Here is a 20,515-nt window from a genome sequence, read left to right on the forward strand (position 1 = left end):
TCTCTCTCTCTCTCTCTCTCTCTCTCTCTCTCTCTCTTTAAAACAACGGGAATCAAGGCCAGAGGTTCAGTGATGACGGGAACCGGAGGGTCAGGACTGCCAAACGCGCGCGTGACCGCTGCGTACGCTGGCCTGGGACTTCCTCTAGGTGCCCAGAGAAGCTGCCGGGTGCGATCAGCTCAGGCTTCCCGGTTCCCAGTTCTGCAGCTTCCTCCCCGCCACCCACTTCCTAGACCCATCCAACTTCCCCACCCTCCACCCTTCCGGGACGTTTGCCCTAGGCCGGTAGCGGTTCCAGGTTCAGTCTTACTGGCAGAGGCTTACCTAAGAATTGAAAAGTCACGACTGATTTTCCGCCCGCCAGTAGACAAACGTGAGAATGCTTCCAGCAACTCTCACAGACTGGCTCTCACTCAGCGGCTGCCAGTTTCAGACTCCCCTTTCCGGATGCTCGCTGGGCCAGCTCCTCTGTAAGTCAGGTAGAATAGCCGCGCTGCCCCAGTTTTGGGGAGCTAGGGGGTCGGCTATATTAAGAATTTTGGAGTTATTGCATATGCCCAGGTGCCCAACCCTTATTTGAATAACTCAACCTTTCTGGGTGGAAAACTCCGCACATCATTCCCCCGTGTTTTAAAATGCCCTCAAATAGCAAAGCTTGTCGTAAGTGACTCTAATAAGCCTGGGTGATTTTGGTTGTAAACAATCTCTTAAGTTAAATGCCTTCAGCCTCAAAAATACTGCTTCTTCTACCTTTCCGAGGCTACGACCCTTTAATACGGTTCCTCATGAAATTATTTTTGTCGCTACTTTGTAACTGTAATTTTGCTGTTGTTGTGAGTCGTGATGTAAACATCCGTGTTTTCCGATGGTCTTACGTGACCCCTGCGAAAGGGTGGTTCCACTCATCCCCTAAAGGGGTCGCAACCCACACGTTGAGAATTGCTGCTCTGGAACTCAAGTTTCTCGGAAATTGAACGGTTCAGCGCCCCTCCCCCAAGTAGCCGTGCTCTTTGGGTAAGGGACAGCCGGGAGAGAGACGACATAGGATGATTTGCTCTGACTGACCTCAGGCTGTGAGAGCGATCGTGGGGTTCATGACAGCAGATGCCAGCCTTTGGCTTATTGGGGTCAGTTATCTACTGCCTGGCAGACTCTTGTGCCCATTTCTAGGTGCTTTTCTTCTCTCTGGAGCTGACTTCGGGTGTTAGGAGGTTACAGCTACCTGACAGCGTGGAACCGAGTGGGCGATCAGGAGTTCCACGATAGTTCCTCCTTTTCTGGAGTTCTATCGCCTGTTCAACATCCTGCAGCACCGAGAGGTCACCAAGCAGACAGGCACATTGCACACCCATTCCGAACGCCCTGTAGTCCCTTAGGGGTGAGCAGAATAGCCCTCCTGGGCCAACCATCCCCATGCTTATTTGTTGAGGGATGCTGGGTATCCTGAGGTGAATGGGCTTAGACCAGCTTGTTTCAGCTTCCCGCTCCAGGCTCTGGAGATGTTCTTCTGCGTGGGGTTACATTTAAAAAAAAAAAAAAATGTCTCAAATGGGGAAAACAAAATCTGAAAGAGAACTAAGTACTTAGTGTCAAGTATTTCTGCTAAGGTTTTCCAGGCCTCCTCTGTTATTTGAGCTGTCTAGACTCAGTTGATGGTTTATTTCTTGCTAGACCCAATGTAAAACCACTTTTGGGCAAGTTGGCTTGGCAAATCAGTTCCATTCCCGGGGTGCTGAGAGCTTTGTCTTCCTACCGTAGGAGGTGGTACATTTTGAACTTGACATCAGGGTCCTGGGTGCAAATTCTGGCCTTCTGGTTTACTATGAGAATCTGTTCTTATTTAGTTTGTCTGGGCTTGTTCACATCTGATAATGAAGCTAATTGTGGCATTTCCTTTATAGTATTATGAGGGTTTGAAGAAATGATATGGAGAATGTGTTTGTACAGAACATGGCACCGTTAGCTAAGAAATAGTGACTGTGAGCTACTATTGTGACACAGCGCCTTACATAGGGTTATTGTGGCTATGATGAAACACCATGACTTGGGGAGGAATGGGTTCATTTGGCTTAAATCAGGACAGAAACTCAAGCAGGGCTGGAACCTGGAGGCAGGAGCTGATGCAGAGGCCCTGGAGGGGCGCTGCTTACTGGCTTGCTCCCCATGGCTTGTTCAGCCTGCTTTCTTGTAGAACCCAGGACTGGGAAATGATGTACCATCCACAATGGGCTGGGCCCTCCCCCATCCATCACTAATTAAGAAAATGTCCTACAGCTGGATATTATGGCGGTGTTTCCTTGGTTGAGGTTTCCTCTTTTCAGATAACTGTAGCTTGTGTCAAGTTGACATAAGACTAGCCAGCACATGCAGAAAATGGCACTTTGAGTTCTACTAACAGAGTTCTGTTACTACTCTCTATTTGAATCTTAATAAGCCAGTTAACAGAAACAGAGCTAGCTGTTCCCAGAGCACAGCTTCCCCCGGTTAGTTGTGAGGCATTCACTTAGCAAGAAGGGACAACTGAGAGCCTCTCAGCCCTGCTGTGGGCAAGCATGGCAAAGACTTCCCTTACCTCAATATCCGAGAGCGCGCTGATTGCTGCTGGTACTTCAAAAACAGCTTATAATGGAACCCCCTTTGACGACCTTCTTCCTCTGGCCCCTATACTCAAAAGATCCACAGTCACTTTGGGAAGGAGAGAAAGATAAGAATTGAAGCCAGAAGCTAAATATAGCTCTTTATACTGATCAAGTGTCTGGTGTCTTTTATCCACGCAGGAATTAAACTGTGCTCCCTGAGTAGGACAAATTAGCTGTCATCTCTGAGAGCACGAGCCATGACTGGCAGACAAACATTATATAAGATAGTAACCTAGGATGAGACCTAGCGGATAAGGCTTTTCTGCATGTGCTGGGGTACACCATCATGGTATTGGGCACTCAGCATTTTTGACAGGAGGATGGGCTTTGGCAGATCAGGGCAGATGTGTGTGGATCGGAGAGATGTCAGCATCAGTATCAGCGGCTGTGATCCTGCTGTGTGAGTGATGAAAACCACATTTTAGTTAGAGTTACCTGAAGGCAGAATCTCTTCTACTTCTCCTCTACCCATTACCTAGCTGTGTATGCATTCACATTCCTTTATTAAAGTAACTTGTAGATTTTTTTAAAGACTCGAGTTACCTTATCAATTGAACTTCTCTATTGATGAAATGATACAACTTTGATAGCTTTCCAATTTTATTCTGAAAACACATTAACGTAAACTGATACTAAAGCTAATGGGAAAAATAATTTGCAGAAATTAATCCCCTTCCCCAGAGCCATTGTTTCACTATTGTGGTGATTTTTGTCATTTTTCTCTGGGCTATCCAGACTCTGCTTCTTGGCTCTCCATGCAGTGTCAAGGGTGGGCTTTTTCCCTCCATGTCATGGGTCTCAAGCTGGGCCAGTCATTCATTAGTTAGCCACTCCCACAATTTCTTCTACATCATTTACCCAGTGCATCTTGTAGGCAGGACAAATCGTAGGTAGAAGGTTTTGTGGTGGCTGGTTTGGTGTCCCAAACCAGTCTTGCCTGGTGTAGAGAGGTTAGTTTATTGATGGTCAAAACAGTCAGAGCACAGAGGACTCATATCCAATATATATAAAGAACTAAACAAGCTGAAAAGCAACAAACCAAGTAATCCACTTAAAAAATGGGGAACAGAGCTAAAGAGAGAATTCTCTGCAGAGGAATATCGAATGGCAGAGAAGCACTTACAGAAATGCTCAACCTCATTAGCCATTAGGGAAATGCAAGTCAAAACAACCCTGAGATTTCACCTTACACCCATCAGAATGGCCAAGATGAAAATCTCAAGGGACAACACATGCTGGAGAGGTTGTGGAGAAAGGGGAACCCTTCTCCACTGCTGGTGGGAATGTAAACTGGTACAACCACTCTGGAAATCAATCTGGCGCTTTCTCAGACAACTAGGAATAGCGCTTCCTCAAGATCCAGCCATACCACTCCTAGGCATATACCTAAAAGAGGCGCAAGTACACAAAAAGGACATTTGCTCAACCATGTTTGTAGCAGCTTTATTTGTAATAGCCAGAAGCTGGAAACAACCCAGATGCCCCTCAACTGAAGAATGGATGCAGAAACTGTGGTACATCTATACAATGGAGTATTACTCAGCAATGAAAAATAAGGAAATCATGAAATTTGCAGGTAAATGGTGGGACCTGGAAAGGATCATCCTGAGTGAGTTGTCCCAGAAGCAAAAAGACACTCACGGTATATACTCACTCATATAAACATACAATATAGAATAAACCCACTAAAATCTGTACATCTAAACAAACTAAGCAAAAGAGAGGACCCTAACTAAAATGTTCAATCCCCATCCGGAAAGGCAAAGAGGATGGACATCAGAAGAAAACGAAAATAGGAAACAACCTCGGAACCCGCTACAGAGGGCCTCTGAAAGCCAGAAGAAAACAGGAAACAACCTTGAAACCTGCCACAGAGGGCCTCTGAAAGCTTCTGCAGTATAGACTGTCAAAGCAGATGCTGAGCCTGATGGCCAACTAGCAGGCAGAGTGAATGGAATTTTATGTAAGAAGTGGGAAATAGTAAGAGCTGGAGGGGACGGGAACTCCACAAGCAGAGCAACAGAACAAGATAATTTGAACACAGGGAACTTCCCAGAGACTCATACTCCAACCAAGGACTATTTGTGGAGATGACCTGGAACCCCTGCACAGGTGTAGCCCATGGCAGTTCAGTGTCCAAGTGGGTTACATAGTAATGGGAAGAGGGACTGCCTCTGACATAATCTGATTGGCCTGCTCGTTGATCACTTCCCCCTGAGGGGGGAGCAGCCTTACCAGGCCACAGTAGAGGACAATGCAGCCACTTTTGATGAGAACTGATAGACTAAGATCAGAAAGAAGAGGAGAACCTCCCCTATCAGTGGACTTGGGGAGTGGCATGCATGCAGAAAGGGGAGGGAGGGTGGGATTGGCAGGGGAGGAGGGAGGGGCTTATGGGGGGATACAAAATGAATAAAGTGTAATTAATAAAATAAAAATAAAAAAAAAACAGTCAGAGCATGGCAGGCTTCTGGTATTCCCATGCAAGCTCTCAAGTGCTGATCCTTTCACTTACTCCTGGGATGATCTTAAACACTGTGTGGAAGGAAGCTGAAATGTTTTGAGTATGCACATCATGGTAAACAGTCTAAAAGCTGGACCTAATTGTAGTTTCCTTGTCTCGTCTCACATCGATTCTCCCATGAATTGTCTGAATATAGTATAACAAGCACGTGCTAACCATCCACTAAGACATCTGGCAAATAAATATGGCAGCAAAAACTGGTCCAGAGATAGAGTTCCGAAGGCCACCTTGCGATCATCCTGGGCAGCGTCAGTGTGGCTGTGGCGTGCTGCTCTCTGTCTCCAGCCTTCATCCTTTCTTCATTCCCTCTTCTTGATTAGATTTTTATTTCTTTTTAGGACTGAGGTCAAATGTCATGTTGTTACAGGACCCCTTCCTTAAGCTGGAGTTCTGTGTACTCCTGAAGCAGCTGGTTCATACCAGCATCAAGTAGGTATAGGGTAATACCTGAACATGTGTAAGGACCACTGTGACTCTTTCATGAAGCTATATGCTGAGCGGTCACTAAACATGCAATGCTAAGTGAAATCACCTGCTGTTACAGACTCCCAGGCTCCGGAGGGGACCCTCTGAGACATCTCTGGCAATGTGATGCTGTGTTCTACTTCCACAAGTTCACATGCGCTGGCTGTGTACTCTAAGACCTGCAGGCTTGATGATCGAATGACTCTGACTAAGCAGAGATCCTAGCATGTTGATTACAAATGATTTTTATGCCAGCATTTCTGTCCAAATCGTCTTTATTGCCTTTGGGAAACGGAGGCGTAATCAAATTTAAGTCTTGGTGAGTTTGGCTCTTAAATTAGAAAGTTATGTTAGAGAATCTAAAAATAATTTTGAGAGAAGTTTGAAGTACACCACGTAAGAGATGATTGCTCTTTCAAGTCAAGGTTCATCTTATAGTTAAGTAGGTACAAGTTCTTGGCTTCATTTAAAGCATTTTGTTGTGGGTGTGCCACTTGTGAGGTTTGTTACTTCCTCCAGCTGGGCAACCTGGGCAGTCCTGAGCCTCTCATTTCGCTCCGACACTATCTCTGTGACTTTTGACAACACCTTGCAATAAACTGAAGTGAAACAGAAGGAAATCTCATGCTTGCCATTTGTGAAGTAGCTAAGTCATAACTTACGTCTCATAAAACATTTCATAAGACAATTATACTGGCACAGTACAATAGTATTAATGCATAACTTTAAATAATTTGATCTAACACATGTAGGGAAAGAATGGAATGTAGTGCTATTTAAAAAGTGACTTATGGTGGAGGACTTTTTGTTTCTACTTTTCTTTTAGATAAGATCTTTTTATTTAACTATTGTAATCTAGGCCTGAAACTTGTGATCTTCCTGTCTTGGCTCTGAATCTGGGGATTATAGACATGAAGCACTAGGCCTGACCTGGATTAATTTTCAGTAACAATAAGGAAGAAATAACAGTGGAAAATACAGTATTAACATATGTTTATAAACTGTTACTTTTCCCTGCTCAATATAGACCTGTTGATATAACACACTTTACTGTCTGAGATTTTAAATTCTTCTTCTTCCTCCTCTTCCTCCTCCTCCTCCACTTCCTCCTCCTCCTCCTCCTCCTCCTCCTCCTCCTTCTTCTTCTTTTTCTTCTTCTTCAGGTATATGAGCATTTGATGGCACATTTATGGGAACCAGAGGACAACTTGTGAGGGTCTCTCCTTCCAAATTTAGGTTGTACAGCTTGTGTGACAAGTGCCTTTACCTGCTAAGCTTTCTTGCTATCCATGTCTGAATTTTTTTTTTAGGAGGATATTATGACAAGTTATTTCCTGAACCAAACCCTTGCTATTTCAAAGTCCTTAGGTTACTCAATCTTCTCCCAAAACGATGTGAAATTCTGCTGTAGTTGGTCGATTTAGATTTTCCTCTCAACAGGACCCTGGCTGGTTTTGTTCGTCTTTGAAATGAACAGTGTTCTCTATTAATAAATAGCTGTGTTCTTCCTGCAGTTTACTTCTGAATATGCTTGTAATGTTTCTGGTAAATAGAGCTTCCAGTGGAGATGACAAATGGATTCAACCTTGGGTGCTAACTCATCTCACTTGTTGCTGAGTCCTGGCTGCCTGAAATTGCGTCTGGAAGGATGCAGAAGGGAGCAGAAGGCCTTGTGGGAAATAGCTGACTTTAGAAATGAAGCGAACCGGTGCTATCGGGTGTGCATGTATTACTTCTCTGTGTTAGGGTCCCCCGTGTGCTGTGTTTCCTAAGCTGTACAGTTCAGCACAGTCTTTTTAAATCAGCTCACCAGGCTCGGGGATGCTGGAGTCTGTTGCCTCCTTTCCACTCGACTTCTATCCCTCAGGCTCAGGAAGCAGTCCTTTGCTTTCAGCGTTGGGCATCGCAGGGCAACGCGTGGGTGGCTGAGCCTGGAGGGAGACTAGTTTTGTTTGCTGCATGATGATTGGGGTTCTTCTCCATTCCACCCAGCCCGTTTCCGTCTCATTTGGACCCAGAGTCTGCAGATTTCCAGGTGTCCAGAGGTCCTGCCCTGTGGCTGGCTGTGAAGGCTGAGCTTACGTTCAGTCACCCATGAGATTTAGGTAGTTTTGCAGAGTGTTGTAATCAAACGTGCTTTTCTTTGAACCCTGATATTACCTCATGTTTTATTTTTATGACTTAAATATTATTTGGATTTTTGCATGTATTTCTCTAAAACCAATTTTAAAAGCACGTGTTCATCATTGATTACTCTAAAACCTAACTTTGTGTTTTGTGTATAGACATTTCCAGTACAGTAGATGCTTACTGCTTGGTGGACAGGTTGGAACAATGAACCTACATGTCCATGGATTTAATTATTTTTATAATATTAAAAATGTAATCTTAACAGTACACAACATGAAACACAAGCCTGTTTCTACCAGTATAACTTAATGAGAGAATAATTATTACCCAGTTAATATAAGATTCTCCAAACATTTATATGTGATGAGACAAGAAACAGATAATTGTGAATTGGGTTTCGTTGTTCCTAACTATAACACAATTAGTTTTAGAAGTGGACACTATTTCTGCATGCTGACAGATGATTTGCTTCTTTAGTTTGGAATGAATGTTGAGCCCAAAATAGGCAAACAATAGAACTTTCAGGCGAGCTGGGCTGATAGCTCTTTTGGTAAAGGGCTCACTGCAGTGGTGTGCCTATCGGGAAAGCGGAAGACCCCCATCCCCCAAGCCCCTGTCCCTGGCCCAGCAGTGTGCTTAAGTAAGCTTTAGCTTCAGCAGGAGTCTCTGTCTCAGGACACAAGGTTAAGAATGACTGAACAATACATGTCATGTGCACCCCTGACCTCTACACAAACACACACACACACACACACACACACACACACACACACACACCAGAGAGACAGAGATACAAATAGACACAGTGTTTTAACATATATGTATGATATCCTATATATTGCCTTTAAGTAAGAAAACATATGAACTTATCTTAATCATTGACCCAAGAGGGATTTTGTATTGAAGAAAACATATTTTTACTAGCTTACTTGTTGCACCAGAGAAGTAAGCAACTCATGGTGTTTCAAAGGGGTACAACCAGTCGCTTGAGGGAGCAATTGTTAATGCACTTTCTTATGGACTCTATGTGACTGATGTGACTGTTCAATGGATTTTAATTTTGTGCCACAAGGATGCAAACAAACATTTTTTGAAAAGTCAAAAGTCACAGCAGTGTAAAGCCTCAAGAATAGAATAGAAACAGTTTCTAGAAGTGAGAAAGCAGAGCTGACCTTTATGTATGATATTTATACTTATGTATGATATTTATGAGAAAATAAGCATACTTACTTGTGAAATCATTGTCTGTAAATCATGCCTCTTCGTCCATTTGTCTGGCTATGGCATTTTGTTGAGTTGTCTAAGTAATATCTAAAGTGCTCCTAACACAGCAGAAGGGTCTGAGTGCTTTGTTGATAATATTTAGCATGTACCTTATTATGCTTGGTTGTATGAGCTATTTTGAAGGCAGGGACCTCACTGATGGTAATAAGTATGAAGTCAGGAAAACCCGTAACTGTTAGCATCACTTTTGTTCAGTGAGGGTGGTACATGGGTATCTGGTTTCATGAATGTGGAGGTGCCCAGCCACTCCCAATGCAGAGGGACTGTTGTGATTTTGTCATGCAATTATTATGTGGCTGGAAAATGGTCTAAGCCTGCTGTTTTCAACAGAATCGTCATCAACATTTTCTCAGAGATTTTTCCAATTGCGTATGGGCCCACTACAAAATTCGAGTTTATATCTTCATAGGGGGCTAAATTGTTTCCATCTTTTAAAATGTCCTTAGTACATTAACGAAATTTCTGTCATTTGTCATTGAAGCCCTTACTTCCTGCTACTTCTACTTCCGTACCTACCCTTTAACAAGGCCGATTATGATGCTGATTAAGTGTGACCAGTGTGTACATGTCACTGGAGTTTTTAGGCCACAAGACCAACTCTGGCAGTCTCAGCAAACTGGGCTCGGATACCCACGAAACATGCCAATTTAAAGAGATAAGTAATGGTGCAAAGCAGAGAAAGGCAATTTGTCAAGTGCGGCCACACTGGTGAGAGAAACACATAAAGACTCCGGTGACCTCCCCTGTCTCCACCCGACCCCACACCTATCTTTGGGGTCCTCAGGAGGTTCAGGTTCAAATACGGAGCAAAAGATATGCTTAACTACCTAGTCTTTGTCAAGATGTGGTTCTGTCCACCACTGCCTCATCTGAGCCATGTGAAATCTCTTCCTGGAAGGTAGGAAAGGGCAGGTGCTCACACTATTGCACTTCTGTTTGCAACTCCTCAATTGCAAGTGCATTAAGAATCTTTAAATATTATGATTCATTATTTGGTTTTGGTTTTGCATATAGCATAGGTTGTCTTCGAATTCACTATGTAGCCCAGGCTGACCTTGAATTCCTGGTTCTCCTGCCTTCACCTTGTAAGTTTTTTGGGGTATTGACTTAACTGTTTAGCTTCACGTCTCCATCCTCATGTCTCTTGCTTCCCTTCTCACTATTTTCATTATCCAAAGCTTCCTTAGTTTCAAACCATTTCAGATCAGCTGAATCAGGAGCAAACCAGGAGGAGTGTCCTTCACAGTGTCCCTCCTGTTAGAATCTGTTAATAGTTGACACATCCCTGTGAGTGTAAAGACTTTCAAATAAAATTGATTGAACCTTTTATTCTCTAATTTATAATGAGTTTGTTGTACATGTTCCCCATTTCACTGGGCTGTTTGCAAATCTCTCCCCTTAATCAAATACAGATCATCTAGAGGGCGGAACACAGGTATTTATAACTAGTCTCTTATACTACATCCTTCCTATGACTCCTAATGACCTAGTGCTTACTGAAGGAACAGTTGAAAGACTATCAGACATGCATGAAGTCAGAAGTTCTCGTCCCACACTGACTGAATCTTACCTACAATTGTCCCACATCTAGCTGATAGTCTAATATCTTGCACAGAAAGGGCTTAATTGCTTACACAAGGTTTTTGAAAAGGTGGATCTCATAGTGTTGGCAGCTGTGGCTGAAAGACATAAGGGAAGAACAGAGACAGTCTCAGTTGAGTTAAAAAAAAATTAGCTATATAAAGACAAGATGAAAGAGACAGGGCGGGAAAAGGCCTTAGAGGAGTTTATCGATTCGTGTTTTAAGATTTGTAGAGCTAAATGCACAGTGGGTTTGTGGATTCTGGGACTGAGTTTATCTTCTTGTCTTATCAAGGTGAGTGAGCCCCTGTGATTCAGGGGTGCATTCTATTCTTGTCACCCATGATGCAGATGACCGTCATGTTAGGAAGTTGTCTTTAGTCTCTGCGTCACCTGGTCACATGTGACAAAACTCAAGCTACATTTCTGTTTTGTGTTTAGACTCTCTTGGAGAGTCTGCAGAGCTTGAATTGTTGTGAAGTGCAATTTGAATTATTCATTGATTTAAACATATTTCTGAAAATAGTTGAAAACCTGGAGGGAACCACGAATTTAAAAGAGAAAGAGGAGGAGAATATAAGAGGGCTTTGAGGGAAGAAAGGGAATAGGGAAATGGTATAATTATTATTATAATCTCAGAAACTAAATTTTGAAAAGATGAAGAAAAAAACAAACAAACAAAACCAAACCCTGCTAATCTAGCTTTGCCTTTGTAAGCTTGTTTTTATTGGTAAAGGTATGCCGACTGAGGAAAGTTGAAGATAACTAAGCCAGATGACCCACATGTACAGGCTTTCTTTTGAAATGAGGAGATACTGAGCTTTCGGTGGTTGAACTTGCAGCAGATTTCAACAGCTATTGGAGAAAGCAACAAAAAGTTGAGAAATACAGTCTTAGACGTATTGCGTATTTAGAATGCCTGGAAGGCAAGGTCAGCTGGACTGATCCTGGGGCACGTAGTGTTTGCCTTCAGCTTTCTCCTGTGTGGTGATTTGTGGACCAGCCACAGCTGTCAGCATTTGCTTCATGGAACAGACATGCTTCCTGCTCTGACTCTGGGCGGAGCAGTAATCCCACAGACTAATAATTTAGCAAACTGTCCAGAGTACACAGCAGATCATTGTCACTCAGCTGCGGGTAAGTCCAAATATGACAACGGCATTTCAGGTGGGCAGAAAGAGAGATCGAGAAAAATGATGATCTGAACCCTCAGTGTTGTAACATAATAATGGGAATGGGTCAGAGGTAGAGGAAGAGTTCAGAGCTGGACAGGCATGGCTCTGACAACAACTCGTGGATTCAACTGGGAGAATTCAGAGAGCTTTCTGATCTCTGCTGTTGTATGTGAACGAAGTAGAAAGTCATTCCCACATGGTTGCTGTTTGGACTGTGTGGTGTAATATCAATAAAGTGCTTTGAAAGCACCTGCTACATTTGTGCTACCATTCAGCTGAGGCAGACCAACAACGGCTCACAACATGAAGACAGTCAGGACTCAGAGAGCTGCCATCTCTAAGAAAGGTTCTACATAGAAAATCTCAGCCAAATTGTGTTTAAAAGACTTGAACAGAGAACACACAGGCACACACACACACACGGTGTTTTGATTCAAATCCGTGCTCTGATGACAAATAGGAAGAGGTCCTCTTTTGCTGTTGTGTTAATTCCACTCCTCGTAGCAGGCTTAAGGAACTTTGCCTGGAGAGTCCCTCAGCTATGATCTAAGCAAACCCACTTCCTTTCTGCCTCATGGAGCCCTTTACCACGGTTGCTGCCATCTTCCTGTGGATGCTGCCCCTCAGAAGTGGCAGTAATGTCCTGTTGCTGTGGAGTCTGACAAATGGCCTTGTTTCCTGCTCCCACTGAGGATCCAGATACTGTCTGTGGTGCACGACTCTTCATTTTCTAGGTCCTGTGGTGCTACGTGCCCCTGGAGGGTCATTTTCAAGTTATCAGCCTCTTTTGCCAAGGTGTTCTGGGTGTCGTTTGATCTCTCCATCCACAAGTTCCCAGGTTTTAGGTCTGTGTTTACATCGCACAGTTCTGGACTGCGGGCTGTGTGGGTCAGGACTTGTCTTTGAACCTGGATTTCCACAATGCACTCCACTCTTTAGGGGTTGGCTCCGCTAGGCTTCTCCTGTAATTCCAGCTGGGGTCAGTTATGACATGTCACAGGAAACCCATGAGCTTCCCTTTCATGATTCCAGGAGGCTCCTTGGCCTTTTGAAATTTAGCACAGGCACACAGGGACTTGGAGGGCAGCGTACTGAGCATGGAAACTCTACATCACAGTGGCTGTCTTCCCCAGTGCTTTTCTACTCTACTTTTCTGTGTGCTGGCTGATGGTCTAGGGACTTTGTGTCTGCTCCCCAGAATGCCTTGTGTGGCACATTTGAGCACCATCGTGTGTTCAAATCCCCCTTTTGTTTTCTAACAGAGGATGGGTGAAGCATACAGGGTTTAGGATGAACAGCCAAGAAGTGCCCATGCAAGTGTTTCCCAAGTCTGTGACATCACGATAGTACTAGGCTGTTTCTTTGATGCTAAATTTTCACTGAAATCATTCATTAACTGGATTGGAATCTCATCTCTTTAATCAGTCACTTGATGGTTATTTAGTTTCCACCAAGTGTTCTTAATTATAAACAGCAGTTATGATTATGTTATAATAGGCATTGTACACACTATATAGTTATATAATTGAGATGGATCGCCAGTGTGTGCGCTTTAAAATAATAATTAAAAAAAAGTGCATTCCTTCTGCTATCCCAGCCTATACCTAGATTGGACATGTAGTCTAGAAAGCCAAGCAGAGACTTTTTTTTAAACTATGCGATGTGATGTCAATAAAAGGCTTTGAAAGCTCCTGTGATGGCATACAACTCATATTTGTGCCACACCTCAGTGGAGGTAGAACAGTAGCTCACAACATGAAGACAGTGAAGACTAAAAGGTCTACCATTTTTAGAAATGGCATCACATTTTTATCCAGGATGATATACCCGGGTACATCTCCATCTTGGCTTTTTGTAACAATGTCAGTTTCCTCGCACTAGATCTCATTTTTTTTTCTTTCAAAATACACAAGCCTCCCTCTCCAGGATGGTAATTTTTTTCCATAATGAGATTTCACCATGAAATTGGGTTACCCCGGCCACAAGAGTGAGTGCTTTCCCTCGCCACTTTATTTCATGTAACTTTTGCTTTCTGCCCCTGGCTGGGGGCCTTTTTGCTTGTGAAGTTCTCTGCCTACATCCCTGTACAGCCAGGCCTCTGCGTACTTTTCCTCCACGCTCTGTTCAAATGGCTCCTTCTCTGTGGTTTTCTAAACCACATCTGAAAGCACTTTCACATACTCAACTTGAATAATTTCTCTATCTTCTTCTTCCCTCTTCCCCGGTTCCCTTCTTTACCTTTACCCCCTCCCCCCTTCCTTCTTGTGCTGCTGAAGATGGAGAACAGGGATTTGCGTACCACAATCACTCTACTGGATGTATGTATGTATGTATGTATGTATGTATGTATGTATGTATGTATGTATGTGGGTGCATGTGCCGTTGTTACAGATCTTTGCAGGAACCCAGCTGTTTACATAGGTACTTGGGTTTGAACTCTGATCCTCATGATTGCACATCAAGGGCTGTTCACTGATGAGCCAGCTATCTCTCCAGACCCTCAATCACTCTACTGTAGAGCTATATGTCCTCCTGTTCTTAATACTACCTGAAAGGTGTGCCTCTGTCTGTTTGCAGATTGCTTCTCTCCCTTCCTATGTAAAATAAACTTGTAATAAGGGCTTCTCCAGTTTTTGTATACCGCTCTTACATGGTACTCAGACAGTGGCTGACATTTAACAAATGTTCAGTAACTATGGGTTGGAAGGAAGAGCGAGTCTAACCTCCTCCCTTGATTACAATGCTTTAGCTTAATGTAGGGCTTTCTCCCCTCCCGTTCAGAAGTGGGTATCCTCCCAAGTGAGAGTGAATCCATGAAGTTCGGCAATGGAAATGAAGCGGGTGTTAAGGGTGGCAGATACTCTTAGGTGCCAGGATTGTAGAGAACAGTGCTGCAGGACTCTAGGCCACTCCTCCCTACAAGGAGCAAAGCCCAACCAACCCAGAGATGCAGCTTAAGCTCTGAGCTGGTAGCTGAGCTGCTGACAGCAGTGCTGGCCTTTGTTTCCTGGAGCGGCCTTCACCTTATAGCTGAGTCTGGCCTCCAGGGCACTCACCAGCTCGTCCGTCCTCAGCCTCACCAGTGCTGGGATTGCAGGCGCCAGCTACCACAGCTGGCTGTGTTGTCATGTCTGTCCCTGCTTTAGTCACAGTCAGTTGAATGCCCGAGTCTGGGATCCACAAGGAACTTCTGTATTTTCCTCACACCATTTGTTGTTTATCTGCGGCAACAAAATAAGTGTTTAGTATGTTACGTCTTCAAGAGTAGCTACTATTTGTCCATTTTACAGGAGAGCAGTGGCTCATTATGTACCTCATTTGAGTCTCAATGGTCATTATTGATGAGGAACTTTAATGTTCTCACTGAGTAACCATATTTCTTCTTATATAACACGCTTGATAAAGTTCTTTAGCTTAGAAACAGGCAGATCTCTATGAATTTGAGGCTAGCCTGGTCTACAGAGTGAGTTCCAGGGGCTGTACAATGAGATGCTGTTTCAAAAACAAAATTCTTTAGCCTCTGTCTTTTTTTCTTTTTTTGGAGGGGGGAAAATTCATATCTTTTCAATAATTTAGATAATTCTTTATGTTTTATAGTCATTTAATACATAAAAAACTGTTATATTTTAAACTTAATTATCACATAGTTTCCTGGGTCAGACTTCAATACTTTGAGCGTGGTGAAAGGGTGTGTGTGTGATCAGAAGTCCATATTCTGGGGCGGCTGAGATCTGAACCCTCTATAGCTAATCAGCATCAGAAGCATTTACCTTATGCACCTGTTATAAATTACTTTCTTCCTTCTTCCCGAAAATGTATGGCAATAAGATACATTAGTGAATTGACACCCCCCCCCCATATGTAGTTATCATATAAAAAAAAAACAAACAAACAGGATTTAGATAAATGGACACCGTTACACATTGATAATAGAATGTAGAGTAGTGCAAACACTTAGGAAAAATGGCCTGGCAGGCTCCTGGGTCTCACGAAGGCTATGGCTAGCAGCTAGCTAAGTTCTCACCAGAAATAAAGGTGTGTGTCTACATAAAACGTGTTCAAATAAAAAAAAAAATTATCCCAGAAACTCATGCACCCCAGCCAGAACAATTGAAGTATCCATCAACTACTGACAGTAAATGGAGTATCTGTACAGCAGGATTCTGTTTGGCAGTAGAGAGGAATGAAGTCCTGATTGATGCTGCAAAATGTGTGAAAGTTAAAAATGGGACAAGCACATATTGTATGAATCCATTTACATGCAATGTCTAGAGCAGGGAAACATCTGAAAATATAAAGAATCATAGTTACCAAGGGATGGACAGGGTAGGGCAGGATGTCACTATTAACAGTCAGTGGATTTTTGATGGAAAAGAACCTAGAAAGTGTTTTAAAACTAGATTTGGGTGATGGTTGTTATACAAACTGGATACACTGTAAACTATACTGCCATGTCAGAAGACAAATTTCATGCTCTGCAAATTATGTCTGAATATAGTGGTGACTAAAAGAGGGTATGTGTAGATCGTTACAGGGAGACATGGAGATATTCTGAGAAAATGCATCCTCAGGCAGTCTCGCCACTGTTCAAACATCACATACAGAATTTATGTACAGTGAGATGCTCTTTCATTACATACAGAATTGACTTACATGAACTTAGATGGGGTAGCCTGGGTTATATGGTATATATGTATGGTGTAGGCTAATGTTCCTAGGGTTAGGATGAACAAGAGAGCATGACATTAATTCAAGTGCAAGAGAAAATGAGGCAGTTTAGAGAAGCCCCAAGCGGCATGCAGGATCCTGCTCTCACCCTAATCGCAGTGCATTGATTTCTAATACAAGTAGGTTCTAAAACTCAGAGCAAGAAGTTTGGTGAGGGTTTAAACCAGTAACATAGTTATTTATGATCAACCAGTGTTACCAACCTGGCTATACAACTGGCTACATCACCACATGGCCACAAACAAGGGAGTAACCGTGCCTTTGCAATTGTTCAAACGGCAGTGCTAACTCTAGAAGATAAGGACTCCCCACTCTGTTACTACTTCCTAGGACAGTTATTGTATGCATATCCCATAGTTGGGGAGACGTAATATTTGGCACCTAACTGTACTTCCAGAGGGAACCGGAGAAACACACTGTTGTGCAGGACTCTCCTCTGAGTCAAAGGCTGCCATCTTCAGGAGTCCAGTTGGCGCTACTTGACAAAGATCATCACAGCTAACCTTGTTAACTGTTGACCTTCCTTCTTGGAAGGAGAGGATGGGACCCTCTCCCGAGTCACCCTCCCCACAACCAGTTGCATGCAATTGTGCCTTAATTGCTGTGGTCTTGCAGGACCTAGGAGGTGCTGGAGATTGTAGGTGTGGAAGTTCAGGGGGACAAAGAGGTGTCCCTCTGTAAAGACTTGAGGAAGCCATCATCCTTACTGGGTAGAGAACTTCCAGCTGGTATGGGTCTGGAATCACTCAGAGGTTCACCATGACTGTAAATAACTCTGAATAAGAAGAGGCTTTTTATTTAGGCACTGGAATTCAATGTAGGGTCAAGACTGCACTTGAGAGCACTCTCGAGATACAGCACCTAGCCATATCAGCCCAGGCTTATAAAAGCAAAACCCTTAAGATTACATGTATTCTACCAACGTATGGGCAAGGGTTTATTTTAATGTTATTTTAATGTTTACTTTTGCAGTTGTCCTGTTCACCTTTTGAGCAGAGTAAGCAAATTCCATTTAAAGAAAAATCCAGAAGAGCAGTTAGTCTTATGACCTACTGCCTTGTAAGAACAGCAGTTTACAAGATTAGTCAATTTAAGACTAGCCATCAATGTCTAGGAAAAAAGGGAAAGTGGGCTGCTAGGGTCCAGCCTATGAAAAGGTAAGGGCTTACATGTTAGAGGAATTTTGTTTGTTCGTTTGTTTGTTTTTTAGTCTCTCAAGCATAGTAACTTTAAACCTCAAATGTAATATTAACCATCATATCACCCTCTTGAGTTGCAGCTTGGGTCTAATCTTTGACTCTGTGGTAGCTACCTGCTTAGATTTCTAAAGCCATTTAATAACCTTCTGGTAGAAGGAATCCAGGTCCTTTTGGACTTAAGAGTACAGCCTTCTGTTGAGGATAAGGGGTGATATATTCTCTTCTGTAACTGCTTCTCAGTCAAAATTAGACATCATTGTCAGGGCCCAGCAAGGCTGGCTATATTGGTCAAAGGTCAGTAGGGAATTCATTCAAGTGATGGGGTCATTCGTCAAAAGCATCTGGTTTGTTGACCCAGCTGGAGAGTCAGGACCCAATCATCATGGCTGGATTGGCTTACACTGGCTTTCAGCAATTTTAGTTCTCTCTAGTTTTGGAGCAGCTTGTAGTCCACAGATGATTCATACATGGTGTCCATCAGCCCTAGTGGGACAGATAAAGACTAGGGACGGGGGCTGGAGAGATGGCTCAAAGGTTAAGAACACTGTGTGCTCTTGCAGAGGTCTTGAGTTCAATTCCTGGCAACCACATGGTGTCTTACAACCACCTACAATGAGATCTGGTGCGCGAACACACATGCAGGCAGAATACTGTATAAATAATTAACTAATAAATCTTTAAAAAGAGGGGAAAATCTTACATTTGAAAATTCCCGTTTGGGAAGAGGCAAGAGGTAGGGAAGCTTAGGCTGTTGTGAGAGTTTTACCAGAGTTTGATTAACAGCATGTCAGAATTTAAAGACGGTTTGAAGGTCACCCATGCTCCTGTCTGTAACCCCTCCCCCACCCACTGCTCTGTAAATAAAACTAACAAGCTCGTTGGCTCCCGAGGTGACCATTGGTGAAATCATGCCTAAGGACCTTAGAAGGGTAGAGATTGTTTCTATCTGTCCCTGGGGAGAGAATGTTAGCCACACACGCGCAGTACATCACAGGGTTATAATTCGCAGAGTGTTGCTGTAGGTTGAGAGATGCCCTACGTCTCGGGTACAGATGTTTACAAGTCTCTGCACTGATGCTTAGTTAAATCATGCCACTAGAATACATACTACCATTGGCTGCCCCAGGAGTGTTGTTTGGCGTGTTTGGAAATGGCAGAAAGCTGCAAGTAGCTGAAGGTCAGGGAGGAAGCTGTATGACTGTTTGGGGTCCCGCCTGACAAAGAATGTTTGTCTCACTGGCAGTTACAGTCAAAAAAGATACAACATGAAAACAACATGTAATGCCAGACCTTTAATTTTTTTAAAAAATAATAAACGGTAGAAACCTAGAAAAATTAACATTTACATATTCATCACAATTCTAATAAGTTGATTGAATTATTTTAATTTATAAAGCTTTACTAGTTTATTCTCTTGCTTGCTTTCTGTGTGCAGAATTAAATTTTCTAGAGGATAATGTAATTTTTTTTTCTATTTCTAGTACTCATTTTTATTTTATATCTCATTTCCTAGAATTTTCTAAGTTATGCTTGATAAAGACTTTGTTTATAGCTCACTTTGCTTTGTTTTCATTGACATAGCCTGTCAATGTGGCTTACATGTATATCAAGTTTAAAAATCAAAAGTAAAAATCATTTATTAAAATTTACCCCAAGTGTACCTTATATTTTTTGTGATGCTGGCTACTTTCTTGAACACCTCTGGATTCTGTAATTTTATCTGGAGAATGAGTCTTGCTGGTAATTGTTAGTTGTTGGGATCATGTCGCAGGTTAAGAAAATGGCTTGATTGAGTGCTGAGCACAGCCTGGCTCCAGGTTTGGTGAACAGAGACGGCGTGGAATTTGTGCTATGTGGGTTCTCATTTTGTGCTGGCCACATAGGGGGGAGTGGGCAGTATTGAGAACAGCAGCAGGCAGGGGCGAAAGTTTCAGAAGAAGAGAGAGCTGTGGGGAAATGTGAACACAGAGAATGAGGCAGGAGAAATCCAGAGCTGGATCAGTGGTTCTCGACCTTCTTCCTGCTGTGACCCTTTAATATATGCATATAGTGTTTTGTGTTGTGGTGTCCCCCAATCATAAAATTATTTCGTTGCTACTTTATAGCTGTAATTTTGATGCTGTTGTGAATTGTAAACATCTGATATGCGACCCCTGTGAAAGGTTCATTCGACTCCCGAGGGGTTTCGACCCACAGGGTGAGAACCAGATAGATGCACAGAGATGTAAAGACAGAAAGTGATGGGTGATGAGCATTAGGACAAACACTGTGGATTTCTGTAGATAATGGGTTCCTCTCAGAGGCAACTTGTTGACTGTATTTGTGTGATAGAAGGCAAGAAATCCAATGAAAAGATGCCATGTTGGGAATATGGCTGAGATTTGGCCAAGGTGATGGGTGCTTCAGGGCTGATAGAGAGAAACAGGCTGCACAGTGTTTCCATGTTATAAGAGATTTTCACTAATTTATTGCATCCCAGGAAAGGGAGTTATTTTCTGGCAGCTCTGAAACCCAAGAGTCTCAAATCAGTCCAGCTGAGCTGACATCCTGCTGTGGGTGATGCCATTTGCCTCTCTTGCAAATTCTGTTTGGGTTTTTCTGGTGTCTCAGCAAGCTTTCCTTGTGGTCAATCTAATCTTCAAGACCAGAATTTACAAAACTGTCTGTGAAGGAGTCCTACAGCCTTTTGAACCTCTGCTAGTGGTTACACTTCCTGTTCTTTCTGGTTAGGATACATGTATTAACATTTCTTCCCTACCCAAGAACCCATTCTGCAATTGAGGGAATGGT

At 43.0% G+C, this 20,515-nt stretch overlaps 1 protein-coding gene across 1 annotated transcript in view; it reads left to right on the forward strand.

Moving 5' to 3' along the window:
• Positions 1 to 20,515, forward strand: part of Cpne8 (copine 8) — a 176,550-nt gene that overhangs the window by 517 nt on the left and 155,518 nt on the right. The window lies entirely within an intron of this gene.

Source organism: Psammomys obesus, unplaced genomic scaffold (assembly GCF_907164565.1).
Source record: "Psammomys obesus unplaced genomic scaffold, mPsaObe1.curated_primary_1811, whole genome shotgun sequence".
In the NCBI taxonomy this organism is placed as follows: domain Eukaryota; kingdom Metazoa; phylum Chordata; class Mammalia; order Rodentia; family Muridae; genus Psammomys; species Psammomys obesus.